Below are 14,900 nucleotides of genomic sequence, written 5' to 3'. Positions count from 1 at the left end.
CCAACTGCTAATGAGTGTGATTGAGAGGTTATAATCAATTTGATTATTACAAATCATTCAAATGATTACTTAGTAATGATAAGCATAGCAGAGAGGTTAAAACCAATACATTGAAGGAAACTCATCGAATTACACTCATATAATTCAAATCATTAGGAGTTAGTATATTTACGTGTCAACATCTCAGTTAATGACAGTGTTCACTAAGGACATTCCAAAGATGGTTAATATTTATTACTCTTCTTTGAGGGACTATTTTGAATAATTTCAGTCAAAATCAAATTGGCTTCCAGTCTTTTAACTATTTCATTTATCATTTGCATATCAAATATAATATTAAGGATATACATCAGCTCATCCTGCTATAAGATGCCATCTTACAATGCACAGAAATTTGAAGTTATTAGCATGAAACCCATCATCATGTGTATGCTTGTTTTGAGTGTGGGCAATTTTTGAAGAGGAAAATGAGGAAAAAAAGTAAGATAGGCGAACAACTTTATTTTCATCCTTCTTTTAAAAAAGAGAAATGAATAGCCCAATACAAGATTTCCCCTCCGCTTCCAACTGAAAAAATAGCCATCCAAAATGAAATAATACTCTTATGTATGTATGTATGTTTTCTTTCAATTAATAACCTTTGAGGTTTTAATGTTATTTATCATCATAGCATAATATGTAGCAATAAAAAAAAAGTTTGAGAATGGGGTTATTATTGACAGTTTATGAAACCTATCCCTGCCTGTTATATTAAAACGTGAAAGCTGTAGGGCATATTGCTACTGTGAACAATTTTTTTTTAAGAACATATGTCCCACATTGCAGAAAGATGAGCTAGTGATGGACATAATCAAAATAATCAATTATGGTATAGTAGTAGTAGTGGTGGTGTCATCTGATGCAAGAAAGCAAGTGTATGAGCTTATGCAGCATCAGCCAAAAAAAAAAAAAAAAATTTACACAACCATTCCCTCTAAATGTTTGTCCAGTTCCTCCTTAAATTTATTTAACCTATCAACTTCCACAATGACAGATGGAAGTTTGTTCCAGCAATTAACCATTCGCTGGCTAAAGTCAAATTTCCACACATTTATTCTACATTTGTCTTTCCTTAATTTGAATTTATGCCCCCTTAGGTTCATAATCTGAACAAATGGAAGAATCTCATCAGAATTCATCAGGGTGCTCAACCCATTCAAGGCCTTATACACCTCAATCAGATCACCACACAGGTGCCTAGTCTCCAGCCACTGCAATTTCCAGAACTTAAGCCTCTCTTGGTAAGAGGATCCCTTCATTCCCCTCACCAATCTTGTTGCCCTTCTCTGTACATGCTCAAGCAAATCTACATCCTTCCTAAAATGAGGCCTGCAGACCTGTAAGCAGTACTCAAGGTGTAGACTGCCATCTGTATAAGACCATTGCCTTATACAGAGGGACAATCACCTCCTTTTCCCTACTAGCAAAATTCCTATTTATCATTGACAAAACCCCATGACCTGCCCTGGCAGCCTGTATGTATTGCTCAGAAAACTTCATATCTGACTGCACAATTACTCCCAGGTCTTTTTCATTTTCTACCACCTTAAGTGTAGTACCACACATTTGGTACATTTCTCTGGGGTTAGTTCTACCCATATGCAGTACTTTGCATTTGTCAAGGTTAAACTTCAGTTGCCACTTCTCAGCCCATCAGCCCAAATTTCCTAGATCCTGTTGCAGTAGCACACTGCCATGACTGTCATTAACAACCCTGTCAACCTTTGTATCATCTGCAAACTTCGACACTAAGCCTGATATACCTTCTCAATATCATTGATAAATATACAAAACAACAGTGGACCCAACACCGAACCCAGTGGGACTCCACTAATAACATTAGTCCACGAAGAGCAGCACCCATTGATTACCACCCTCTGTCTTCCCCCCCACTCAACCATCCTTTTATCCACTGTAGTAATTTACCCTTAATACCATTTTGCTCCTACTGGTACAGTAGTCTTCCATGTGCAACAGTGTCAAAAGCTTTCCTGAAATCCAAGTAAATGATATCAAAATTATTTTCTATATCCAATTCCTTTGTAACCACATCATAAAAAACAATCAAATTTATCAAACAAAACTTTCCCTTAACAAACCCATGCTGTGTCTGAATTACTGCTGCTTGTCTAGATGATCCTGCAATGTATCTTTAACCAGTGACTCCATTATTTTACCCGGAACAGAAGTTAAACTAACTGGTCTGTAATTACTTGTGTCACCCTTCAATTCCCCTTTGTGAATTGGGGATACATTTGCACATCTCCAGTCCATAGGGACCACCCCTGAATCCAAATATGCTCTCATAATTATGGCTAATTGTTTGCTTACTTCCTTTGCTGCCTCCTTTAATATAACTGGATAGATCCCATCCACCCCCCAGGTGCCTTTCTTATGTTTAACTTCAACAATAAGAGCCTCCGTAGCCAGGTGGGCAGGGGCAGCAGGGCGTAGCACACTCTTCTTGATTAGACCGGGGTTCGAGCCTGTGACCACCAAATACGGAGGATGCAGAAAGGTCAAGGAATGACCACCGCATATCTCTGGAGCAATGTGGCCTTAGTTGTTAATGCTCCTAAAAACGAAATAAACTTCAACAATTTTTCCTCCACTTTGCTCTCAGTTATTACAAAATCATTAAGCACTCTGCTACAATTTGATTACCTTCTGGCATTTTCAAACTTTAATAACTCCTCATGTGTGAATGTAGATGCAAAATACTCACTCAGTTTGTTTGCTATCTGAGCAGATCATCAACAGTCGAACCATCGATATCAAGTGGACCAATCAGATTCATCCCCTTCCTTTTAGAGTTTATATAAGTAAAGAAATCTTGCTGTTTTTCTTAGCATCTTTTGCCAAAGATTTCTCGTAGTTTGCCTTCACCTGCCTAACATCCTTTGTGACTTGATTACAGACTAGCTTATATCTGCTATAGGCTTCTGTGTCGCTTGATAATTTATATGCATCCCATGCATTTTTCTTCTCTGCCACGAGTCTCATTAGTTCATTTGACAGCCATTTAGGCCTAAATCTTGAACAACATTTGTTAATAGGTATGATACTTTTAGTAGCTTCCATGATTATTTCCTTGAATGCTTCCCACTTGGAATTTGCTATTGGTAACATCATCAGTTGATCCCACTGTACAGAATTTAAAAACTGTATGAGACCACTGTACTCACCTTTAAGGAAGCAAAAACCCTTTCCTTTATCCCTTATAATTACCATATCTTTAAGTAAATCCCACATCAGTACACTGTGATCGCTGCCATGTACTGGTTTCTTTATCTGCAAATTCTTAATACACAAATGATCACTGCTGATAACCAGATAAAGAGTATTACAATCTCTAGTTGCATCTCGAACATGCTGCTGCAGAAAACAATCATCCAATAAATCCATAAAAATCTTACTAGTGTGTGAGTGACCAACCCACAAGTTCCAGTCAATATCTGAGAAGTTAAAATCCACCGTCATAAGACATTATTAATAAATTCATTATTAATAAATAAAAAAATGATAATGGAAAGATTTGGTATTGCAAGCAAGCATGCTAGTATGACTATTGCTTGCCCAAGTGGTAATAACACTAGTTTTGATAACATCAGATTGAATACCATCACTATCATTTTTATTATTCTTTTTGTCAATTTCATAATCAACTAATTGGCATGTATTTAATTATTTTGATTATTCAATTATGCCCATCACTAGGATGAGCTATATATGTTAACACTGATCAACAAATTTAGTAGTAGTAGAGGAGGTGATGCAAGAAAGCAACCTTATGTAGCATCAGCCAAAAAAAACTCCATTTCATCTAAATGTTTGTCCAGTTACTCACTGAATTTATTTAAGCTATCAACTTCCACAACGACATATGGAAGTTTGTTCCAGAAATCAACTATCCGCTGGCTAAAGGCAAATTTCCGCACATCTATTCTATAACTGTCTTTCCTCAATTTGAATTTATGCCCCCCAGGTTCGTAATCTGAGCAAAAGGAAGAATCCCATCACCATTGAGCCTGCCCAACTCATTCAAGGCCATATAAACCTCAATCAGATCACCTTGCAGATGCCTAGTCTTCAGACACTGCAATTTGCAGAACTTAAGCCTTTCTTGGTAACACCCCCTTTCATTCCCCTCATCAATCTTGTTGCTCTTCTCTGTACTTGTTCAAGCAACTTTTGGCTGATGCTTCCTAAAATGAGGCTTCCAGACTGGTACGCAGTACTCAAGGCATGGCTTTGACCATTGCCTTATACAAAGGGATAGTCACCTTTTCCCTACTAGCAAAATTCCTGTATATCAGGATTTCTCAAAGTTTGTCCGTGAACAACTTATTTGAAATATACTTACATAAAACTATAAGAAAATTTTCTGAAGAAATGAAAATGTAATAAAATACCAAATACCAAGTTATACTCAAAATACTCCTTAAATAAATATTTATTTGCCCAAAAACAGACTCAAAAATATGTTAATTTTATGTAAACTTTTGATAATAAACAAAGAAATGAATTACCTATCTTTTAATATAGGAGGGAGTATATGATGAGAGCCTTGTCGATCAATTCGGCCCTGGAAAGATTGTGCAAGGCTCAAGGGGTAGAATTTTTTTCAGCCTGGACTGTACTTGTTAACAGGAGAGATTGCTTCTACAGGGATGGGATACACTTAAATAGAAAGGGTGCAAGAATATTTGCTGATGCTATCGAGGCAGTGTTAGGTGGGTCGGAAAACTGCTAGCTTGGGGGGAGACAAAGACCGATAGATTGACAGTAGCCACTGGCAGAGGTGAAAGAGATTCTTGCACTGCTTCTATTAGAATGAGCAGAAGCCTGAAAAACAAGATGCATGGTATTTCAGAGACTGCTGGGAGCCATTGCGGTACAAGTAAACACATGGGTTGTGTTAGGGTAGCTAAGAATAGAAACAGGTGCAGGTATACTTGCGTGTACACCAATGCTAGGAGTTTAGTAAATAAATTTGATGAATTTGAGGTATTGCTCAAAACATCGAAGGCAGATATTGTTGGGATATGGGATATCAGAGACGTGGTGTCACACAGATATAAGGGATGCAGAACTGCAATTTGGGGAGTACAACGTCTACAGAAAGGATAGACAGGATAGGAAGGGAGGAGGGGTTATGCTATTAGTTAAGAAACACATAAAAACCAAGGAAGTGAAGCCAGTCGACATCGCTGGACAGTGCAGTGTGGAGTCAGTTTGGTGTGACATAAACATTGGGAGATCAAAATTGAGAGTAGGAGTGTGCTATAGGCCTAATGACTCTGATGAGTATAATAAGGAACTGTACAGGGAAATAGAGTGGGCCAGTAAATCAGAGTGTCTTATAATGGGAGATTTTAATTTCACAGATATTGACTGGAATTTGGGGGCTGGTTACTCACACACAGGACTTTTGTGGATTTATTGGATGATTGTTTTCTACATCAGCATGTTCAGAAGGCAACTAGAGGGAGTAATACTCTTGATTTGATTATCAGCAGTGATTCTTCATGCATTAAGAATCTGCAGATAAATGAACCACTAGGTGGCAGTGATCACAGTGTGCTGAAGTGGGATTTACTCAAAGAGGTAACTACCATTAGGGGTAAAGGAAAGGGTTATTGCTTCCGTAAAGGCGACTACAATGGACTGAGACAGTGTTTAAATTCTATACAGTGGGACCAACTGATGATGTTACCAACAGCAAATTCAAAATGGGAAGCATTCAAAGAACTTATCTTGGAAGCTACTAGGCTTTACATACCAACTAAGAAATATTGTTCAAGGTTTAGGCCAAAATGGATGTCAGATGAACTAATGAGGCATATGGCAGAGAAGAAAAATGCATGGGATACATACAAATTAACACATGACACAGAAGCCTATGATAGATACAAGTTGATATGCAACCAAGTTACAAAGGAGGTTAGGCAGGCGAAGGCAGATTATGAGAAATCCTTGGCAAGGGATGCAAAGAAAAACAGCAAAGAGTTCTTTACTTATGTAAACTCTAGAAGGAAGGGGATGAATCAGATTGGTCCACTTGATATTGATGGGTCAACTGTTGATGATCCTGCTCAGGTAGCTAACAAACTAAATGAATATTTTGCATCGACATTCACACATGAGGAGTTATTCAGCGAGGGGAATGCCAGAGGTGTATTCAACTCTAGCAGTAATCTACAGAATCTTGAAATAACTGGGAGTAAAGTGGAGGAGAAACTGTTGAAGATAAACACAAGAAAGGCACCCGGGGTGGATGGGATCTATCCAGTTATATTAAAGGAGGCAGCAAAGGAAGTAAGCAAACCCTTAGCCATAATTATGAGAGCTTCCTTGGACTCAGGGGAGGTACCCATAGACTGGAAATGTGCAAATGTGACCCCAATTCACAAAGGAGGATCAAAGGCTGACACAAGTAATTATAGACCTGTGAGCTTAACTTCTGTTCCAGGAAAATTAATGGAGGCACTGGTTAAAGAAGCACTGCAGGATCATTTAGACAAGACTTCAGTTATAGCTCAGACACAGCATGGTTTTGTTAAGGGGAAGTCTTGCCTGACCAACTTGATTGGATACTATGATGCAGTCACAAAAGAACTGGATGCAGGGAATAACTTTGATATTATATACTTGGATCTTAGAAAGGCTTTTGATACTGTTGCACATGGAAGACTGCTACACAAATTGGAGCAGTGTGACATTGGAGGCAAATTGCTGCTATGGATAAAGGGGTGGTTGAGGGGGAGAAGACAGAGAGTGGTAATCAATGGACACTGCTCATCGTGGACTGATGTTATTAGTGGAGTCCCTCAGGGCTCAGTGTTGGGTCCATTATTGTTTTCTGTATTTATAAATGATATTGATGGTATATCGGGCTTAATGTCCAAGTTTGCAGACGATACAAAGGTTGGCAGGGTTGTCAAGGACACTACTGACACTATGCTGCTGCAACAGGATCTGGAAAGGTTGAGCAGATGGGCTGAGAGGTGGCAAATGAAGTTTAACATTGACAAATGTAAAGTACTACACATGGGAAACAGCAACCCCAGAGCAACGTATCAACTCTGTGGTACTACACTGACAGTGGTAGAGAATGAAAGGGACTTGGGGGTGGTTGTGCAGGCAGATATGAAGTTCTCTGAGCAGTGCAGATGGGCTGCAAGAGTAGCTCATGGAGTATTGTCAATGATATACAGGAATTTTTCCAGCAGGGATAAGGAGGTGATTATTCCATTGTATAAGGCGATGGTCAGGCCACACCTAGAGTACTGTATACAGGTCTGGAGGCCTCATTTCAAGAAGGATGTAGAGCTGCTGGAACGAGTACAGAGAAGGGCAACAAGATTAGTGAATGGAACAAAGGGGTGCTCTTACGAAGAAAGGCTTAAGTTTTGCAAATTACAGTGTCTGGAGACTAGGCACCAGCGAGGTGATCTGATAGAGGTGTATAAAGCCTTGAATGGTTTAAGCATGCTCAATGCTGATGGGATTCTTCCTCTAGCTCAGAAAAATCACCTGAGAGGGCATAAATTCAAATTGAGGAAAGACAGATGTAGGATAGACGTGCAGAAATTTGCCTTTAGCCAGCGGGTGGTTGGTTGGTGGAACAGACTTCCATCCCTTGTGGTGGAGGTTGATAGCCTAAATAAGTTTAAGGCTCAGCTAGACAGGTATTTTGAACGAACAGAGGGGTGAAGTGGAAGTGGGTTTTTTTTTTTTTTTTTTGGCTGATGCTGCATAAGCTTGCTTTCTTGCATCAAATGCCTCTACTAATGCTAATGCTAATGATGTTAATGAATAACTAATTGCATTATTACTGGTATGTTAAATGTCCTAATGGTAGTGTCATTGTTTCCTGAAACTACAAGTATAATTATTGAAAATACTTTCATTTACAGCTATAGGTGGCCATGAAAAAAAAAAAAAATCTGTGAACACCGGTCCACGTTTCAAAAAGTTTTGGAAACTCTGCTGTATATCACTGACAATACCCCATGACCTACTCTGGCACACTGTCTGCACTGCTCAGAAAAGTTCATATCTGACTGCACAATTACTCCCAAATCTTTTCATTTTCTACCGCCATAAGTGTAGTACCATACAGTTGATATGTTTCTCTGGGGTTACTTCTACCTATATGCAGTACTTTGCATTTGTCAATGTTAAACTTCAGTTGTCACTTCACAGCCAATCTGCCCAAATTTTATAGATCCTGTTGCAATAGCACGCTGCTATTACTGTCATTAACAACCATGGCAATCTTTGTATCATCTGGAAACTTCGACATTAAGCCTGATATACCTTAATCAAAATCATTGATAAATATATAAAACAATAGTTGGCCCAACATCGAACCTGGGAAACTCCACTAATAACATTAGTCTACAACAAGCAGTGTCCATTGATTACCACTCTGTCTTCTCCCACTCAACCACCTTTTTTATCTATTGTAGCAACTTACCCTTAATACCATACTGCTCCAATTTGTACAGTAGTCCGCCATGTGCAACAGTGTCAAAAGCTTTCCTGAAATCCAAGTAAATGATATCAAAATTATTTTCTATATCCAATTCCTTTGTAACCACATCATAATAACCAATCAAATTTGTCAGACAAGACTTTCCCTTAACAAACCCATGCTGCGTCTGAATTACTGCTGCAGTCTTGTCTAGATGATCCTGCAATGCATTTTTAATCAGTGACTCCATTATTTTTCCCAAAACAGAAGTTAAACCAACTGGTCTGTAATTACTAGTGTCATCCTTAACTCCCCCTTTGTGAATTGGGGATACATTTGCACATCTCCAATCTGTTGGGACTTAACCCAAGTCCAAGGATGCTCTCATAATTATAGCTAAGGGTTTGCTTACTTCCTTTGCCGCCTCCTTTAATATAACTGGATAGATCCCATCAACCCCAAGTGCTTTTCTTTTGTTTAACTTCAACAATTTCTCCTCCACTTTGCTCTCAGTTAATACAAAATCAATTGGCTCACTGTTAGAGTTTGATAAACTTCTGGCATTCCCCTCCTTGATTAACTTCTCATGTGTGAATGTAGATGCAAAATACTCATTCAGATTATCAGCTATCTGAGCAGGATCATCAACAGTCAAACCATTGATATCAAGTGGACTAATCTGATTCAACCCCATTCTTCGAGAGTTTATATAACTAAAGAAGTCCTTGCTGTTTTTCTTAGCATCCTTTGCCAAAGATTTCTCATAATCTGCCTTCACCTGCCTTACTTCCTTTGTGACTTGATTACACACTAGCTTATTTCTATCATAGGCTTCTGTGTCGCCTGATAATTTATATGCATCCCATGCATTTTTCTTCTCTGCCATGAGTCTCATTAGTTCATCTGACATCCATTTAGGCCTAAACCTTGAACAGTATTTCTTAATCGGTATGAAAAGCCTAGTAACTTCCCAAATTACTTCCTTGAACGCTTCCCATTTTGAATTTGATGCTGGTAACATCATCAGTTGGTCCAAATGTATACCATTTAAAAACTGTCTGAGACCACTGTAGTCTCCTTTATGGAAGCAAAAACCCTTCCCTTTACCCCTGATGGAAGTAATATCTTTAAGTAAATCCCACATCAGTACACTGTGATCACTGCCACCCAGTGGTTTTCCTTTATCTGCAAATTCAAAAATAATCACTGCTGATAACCAGATCAAGAGTATTACTCTCTCTGGTTGCTTCTCTAACATGTTGCTGTAGAAAACAATCATCCAATAAATCCACAAAACCCTTGTTAATGTGTGAGTGAATAACTCAAAAGTTCCAGTCAATATCCTCCATTATTAGACAATCTGATTTACTGGCCCACTATTTCTCTGTACAACTGTTCGTTGTACCCTTCAGATTCATTCGGCCTATAACAACACACTCCTACTTTCATTTTTGCTTTTCCAGTGCTTACATCACACCAAACTGACTCAACATTGCACTGTCAACTAGATGCACTTCCTTAGATTCTGTGTTTCTTAACAGCACAACCCCTCCTCCCTTCCTATCTGTACACATTGTATTCCCCAAATTCCAATTCTGCACTGTTTATATCAGTGTGACACCATGTCTCTGATATCCCAACAATATCCACCTTTGATGTCTTGACTAGCACCTCAAATTCATCAAATTTATTTACTAAACTCCTAGCATTGGTGTACATGCAAGTATACATGCACCTATTCTTATTCTTAGTTACCCTAACACAGGCCATGTATTTATTTGTTCTGTGATGACTCCCACCAGTCCCTGAAAACCCCAGCACCCTGCACTCCACTCTAAAAGAAGCAGTGCAAGAATCACTTGCACCTCTACCTGCAGCTACTATTAATCTTTTAGTCTATGAATCTAGCAGTTTTTCGACCAACCTAACACTGCCTCAATAACATCAGCAAATAAACTTGCACCGCTTCTATTTAAGTGTATCCCATCCCTGTAGAAGCAGTCTCTCCTGTTAACAAGCACAGACCGTGCTGAGAAAAATTGTACCCCATGAGCCATGCACAATCTCTGCAGGGCCAAATTGATTGACAAGGCTCTTATCGTCTACTCCTTCCTATTGTGTCTGGGCAGAATTGCAGACGCTTTCAAATTTAACCCTAATTCACAAAGTTTTTTCAACATTGACCTATAATTGTTAAGTAAGTCTGCAGATCTACTCTTAATGTCATTAGTGGCAATGTGTACAACAATATAACCCTTTGTGCCCTTAAAATATTATATCTCCTCTATAATGTCAACTTTTTCCCCGGCAGACATATCCTGGTCCTATTCCACCTATCCTTTTTTACAAAATATATTACCCGTCTTCCCGACAATGGAGTCACCAAACAATAACTATCTCCTGAGGGACCAGCGCATTCTGACTCGGAGATAGCTTCTGTGTAGCCTGATGCACAAGGGGTAGCTGTCATTGAATTGAGTAGCTGAGAGCTTGATGGATCCATACCTAATATTTCCGAGGGCATTTAGCCGACTCTTCCAATTCTCATAAGGCTCATCAGAATGCTGAGTTGGTGCCTAAATTCTTGACACTCTCTGCACTTAGCATACACAAAGACATCCTTCTTCGCTAGATCATGTCCTGTTCCAGAATGATCTGCAAACATTTCACAAGCCACACATTTGAGGATGTGATGCATTGGAGAACCACCCTCCTTGGTTCTCCTCCAAGCCACAGCACTCCTGCTACTTTGTGTCATTGATTTGCTGCTCTAGTATATTACCCGTCTCCCTGACAATGAGAGACTAAAATGTGCTGGTCCCTCAAGAGATAGTTAATGTTTTATTGCTTTTAAGATAGTTTTCTTACATCCTTTGGTTTGCAACATATCCAACAGGTTTGCATACACATTAAACATTTTTTGTCTTCATCATGCCCTTCTGCAGCAGATTTTCAAGAAATTTTATATTTGCATTAAAATCAGACCAATCTGGCATTTTTTTATATATATATATATATATGTATAATTTTGAGTTATCCCTGTACATGAATCAAAGTATGCTTCAGATGCTTGAACACTGCAATATAAGGAAAAGGCAGGTTGATACCAAGTTTACAGAATATGCTCCTTTAGTCATTGGATTTATTCCAATTCAATATGACCCACCCCAGTTCCCCACCCTCTACAGAAATCTATATTAGTTTGGAATATGGAAATTTTCTTGAGAAGAGAGAGTCATATCAATACCAAACTTTCAGAATGTTCTGTTGGTTCTTTTGAAGCTTTTAGAGTTAACTGCAAAAGACTTCAGAACATTAACATGACACATTATCATGTTGGAATAGTTTATTTCTCAATGGGTATCCATATCACCCACAAAGAAAATGTCTCTTTAAATGCATGATTAAAACTTCAGAATGTATTTAGAATATTATTTTAGACCATCATACCAAATATCATGTCAACAGGTTAACTCATATGCATCCCCCCCCCAAAAAAGAATCAATAAACAAACCGCATCTCGTGGCTACATCACATGGTGAGGTTTTAGCAAATAACTCAAGTACAACATATAAGTTTTAACTCCTGTTATTTGATAATCAAACGTGCCTGAAATGGAAAGAAATGTACATTATCTAACTTTACATTACCTAACTTTATATGTATATATTACTTTGAAATCACTATGACTTATGTCATAGTGAGTTCAAATATGAGAGAAAATTCCCCAGCATCCAATTGTTCAGAAATTTCCACCTTGTTTTGCATAAAAATACAGTATTACAAAATTAAATGACTATTCAAGAAAAGGGAAATTAAAAAAAAAAAAAAAAAAAAAAATCAATTGATAAAAAAAAATCTGTGATTTGGCACAAACATTGTATCACAGAACTAGTAGTGTAGTATCAGGTAGTGGAATTCTGGGGTTTTAATGGTGGTAAATAAGTAGCTTGTAGATTGGCTTTTATTTATTTATTTATTTTTTTAGCTCAGAAATTTTATTTCTAGTAAGGAAATAACTAATTTAAAACTCTACGAACATAACAGCATAGCACAACACATAACGTAGACTTGGTGTAATACATATTATTTCATTTGAGTATCTATTCATTTAGTGTAGTATTCTCTCAAATTAAACTGAATTTAAACAGAAATTGTGTTCAGACTAGTGCACCAAAGCATCAGGCTCAAAATATTAGAAGTACTGCAGCTGGAAGGAGAACTGAAGAGGAAGGGTCTCCTAAAAATCACAGCCTTACAAATTGTGCTGCTTGTGCAATGTTTGCAGCTTTTTTGGAATGCAGCATGATACAACCAAGGGAGATTTATGTTTGGCAGAAAGAGTATGGAGGAAATTGGGCACAAACTTAGTTTTTTGAAAGGCATTTATGAGAACTTAAAGAATAGGGTGAATGCCCTCAAAGGAATTAAAATGGGGAGCCCATCAAGCTCTCAGCTGCCCAACCCAATGCCGGAGCTTACACTTGTGCATCAAGCAACACAGTGGCAACCCCCAAGGCAGAATGTTCTAGTCCTGCAATAGGTAGTTATTGTCAGTGATTCTATTATCAGGGAAATGGGAAATATATTTTGCAAGAAGGACAGGTGGAATACGAGCAGATGAAAATGAAGTTGTAGAGCAGATATCCTCTTTTAAGGCACGAAAGATAGTATTGAGTACATTAATGATACTAAGAGTAGGAGATCTGAGGCTTACTTAAAAAGCACAGGGTAATATTGGAAAAAACTGAGAGTTAGAATTAAGTTTGAAAGTGTCAGCAATTCTGATCAGACACAAAAGAGGGGAGTGCACGCTGAGAGCCTTGTCAATCAATTGTGCCCTGAAGAGACGATTCAAGGCTCATTGGGATAGAATTTTTTTCAGTGTGGGCTGTGCTTCTTAACAGGAAAGACCATTTTTACAGAGATGGGATACATTTAAATATAAGGGTGCAAGAATATTTGCTGTTGCTATCAAGGAAGTGTTAGGTGGGTCAGAAAACTGCTAGCTTAGGGTGACATGAGGTGTGGCTATTAAATAATGAAACTGTTGCAATGAAATAAATATAATCAAATATTTTATACCTTACAAGTTATTCCCTTCAAAATAATTGCCTTGGGCTTGCACACACTGTCCCATATATTTCTTCCAAGCACAGAAATAATTCTGGAAGTTATCTTCTCTAAACACTATTAACACTTCAGCTTATTTTTTTCCTGAGTGTCCAAATATGAGAGAATTTCGCAGCACCCAATTTTTCAGAAATTTCCACCTTGTTCTGCATAAAAATACAGTATTACAAAATTAAATATGTAAAAATGGGTTCCCTTAAGTACAGTTTTCAGTTTAGGGAGGAGAAAAAAGTCACAAGAAGCTAGGTCTAGTGAGTAGGTTCCATGTGCACACACAGGAATTTTGTTTTTTGGCCAAAAACTGGCAAACAGACAGTGGCAACGTGTGCTAGACATTATCTTGATGAAGCATCCAATCATCCTTCCATGATTCAAATCTCTTCCTTTGAATATTTTTTCACACAGCCTTTAATCAGTCAGAACTTCAATGCAGTAAGTTTGACTGACAGTCTGATTTGATGGGACATACTCAACCATAATAATTCCTTTAATATTGAATAAAACAAGCAGCATGGTTTTCATTTTTGATTTTGACATTGCTATTTTTTGGTTGGGGTGATTGTTTTGTCTTCCATTGCATTGACTGTATTTTAGTTACTGGGTCATACTGTTCCAGTATTTTATTATTTCTGACTACTTTAATTAATTTCATTGCAAGTAATTACAGTAGTCAGAAAGTCTAGATCTTCAATTTTTTAAAAAACATCTTCTCAAACTTGAAGTCTTCTCATTCTTTGACCTTCATTCAAAATTTTTGGTACCACCTTGGCATACACTTTTCCCATGCCTAACTTTTCAGTTAAAATTTGTCTAACTGTTTCTCTGTACATATTGAGTTCTGATGTAACCATTCTAATGCTTAAACAATGATCACTTCTAACGAATGTACTTAACCAATCCACATTTTCAGTAGTTTTTATGGATAACAGATGGTCTGGATGTTCACTGTCTTCCACATTCTCTCTTCCTGCCAAAAGCCTTTGATGCCATTCAAACATACCAGCTCTTGACATAGTCTCGTCCCTGTAAACTTGATGTAATAACTCAACTTTTAATTGGTGGGGTTTTTTTTTTTTTTTTTTAGTTTTGTTAAAAATCTGAGGTTGATTCATTATTTCATTCTTTTGTCTGTCATTTTTCCAGCAAACCACAAAAACACAAGGAAATGAAAACCTGTCTCACAAATAGGGAAAGATTCAAAGTCAACTGCTGTGCCGTAGTGGCTGCACGTGCAGTCCTGCTATTTAA

The 14,900-nt window shown here is 37.8% G+C and overlaps 1 protein-coding gene across 1 annotated transcript in view; it reads right to left on the bottom strand.

Annotated features, from left to right (window-relative positions):
- The window catches only part of LOC150084581 (tubulin epsilon and delta complex protein 1-like), a 203,771-nt gene that overhangs the window by 94,617 nt on the left and 94,254 nt on the right, over positions 1-14,900 (bottom strand). The window lies entirely within an intron of this gene.

Source organism: Mastigoproctus giganteus, chromosome 6, assembly GCF_048544385.1.
Source record: "Mastigoproctus giganteus isolate SK-2022 chromosome 6, ASM4854438v1, whole genome shotgun sequence".
NCBI classification, from domain to species: domain Eukaryota; kingdom Metazoa; phylum Arthropoda; class Arachnida; order Uropygi; family Thelyphonidae; genus Mastigoproctus; species Mastigoproctus giganteus.
The sequence above is the reverse complement of the archived record's forward strand: the minus strand, read 5'-3'. Positions and strand labels throughout refer to the sequence as shown.